Source organism: Lepisosteus platostomus, chromosome 5, assembly GCF_059453375.1.
Source record: "Lepisosteus platostomus isolate fLepPlt1 chromosome 5, fLepPlt1.hap1, whole genome shotgun sequence".
Classification (NCBI taxonomy): domain Eukaryota; kingdom Metazoa; phylum Chordata; class Actinopteri; order Semionotiformes; family Lepisosteidae; genus Lepisosteus; species Lepisosteus platostomus.
Window position 1 is genome coordinate 11356409 of NC_142615.1, and position 950 is coordinate 11357358.

Sequence of the window (950 nt, forward strand, 5' to 3'; positions counted from 1 at the left end):
GATTTGCATTGACACAAAAGTGATCTGGGCAGACGTCGTTCCCTGCATAACGGAAAAAGTGGCAAAGCGCTTTTGGGTTGAGAGGACGCAAGAAGGTTTTTGTTTTGTGCCTTGATGTCAAGCTGAGAAAGTATCTTTAAACACTTTGCTTAGTTTCTCGAGAGACTGCCAAAAAGCAGTTCCCTCCCTTTCGTCTGAAGCCAGCTGAAAGGGGGTCTCGACAGAAGCACCTGGCAGCGGTGGGATTTGAACCCACGCCCCCGAAGAGACTGGAGCCTTAATCCAGCGCCTTAGACCGCTCGGCCACGCTACCCGCTGTGCACTGTCTCTTTGTCTCATTACTTGCCCGGAGGAAGCCGGGTGGGTTTTGCTCTTGTCGCCCGAATTAGTGGCGTTATGACCGTGGAACCGACTGCACCTGCTTTTTCTGAGATGCTTCCCCTCTCATGGCGAGATCTCTACTTCTTTAACACCTCTTGATAAAGATCTTCTGTTGAGCAGGTTTCAGACCTCTGCTTACAGCACCCTTGATGTCATTTTATTTTTACAGCAGCCGCATCCGGAAAGTTGTGTCTTTTACGTTTTATTTGAACAACAAAACTACATACAATACAAACAAGAGCACATATAACGTATCAAGAAAATCATTAAGGGCACATGCTATAATACAATGACACTTTATGAAAAACGATTACACAAAGTTATTCATGTTTGCTTGAACCTTTAAAAAAAAGTGATCTGAAACTACCCAGCTTACAATCTCTGAGGTAGTTGTCACTAAACTCGGACGTGATGTGCCACACGTGTGCCATGTGCCTTTACTTTTGTAAAAAACTGGTATCGGGAAAATTAAAGTCGAAACCCAAAACAGTAACATATTTAAGAGTAAATGCCTCCTAATAGCTAGCAAGCGCTCCTAGTTAGTAAAGTTGTTTGTGTCCCAGCCTGTC

General features: G+C 44.4%; 1 non-coding gene across 1 annotated transcript; it reads right to left on the minus strand.

Annotated features, from left to right (window-relative positions):
• Positions 1-231: 231 nt before the first annotated feature.
• trnal-aag (transfer RNA leucine (anticodon AAG)) lies at positions 232-313 on the minus strand. The gene has a single exon. It is a non-coding gene; the product is annotated as a tRNA-Leu (tRNA).
• Between the last annotated feature and the right edge of the window lie 637 nt (positions 314-950).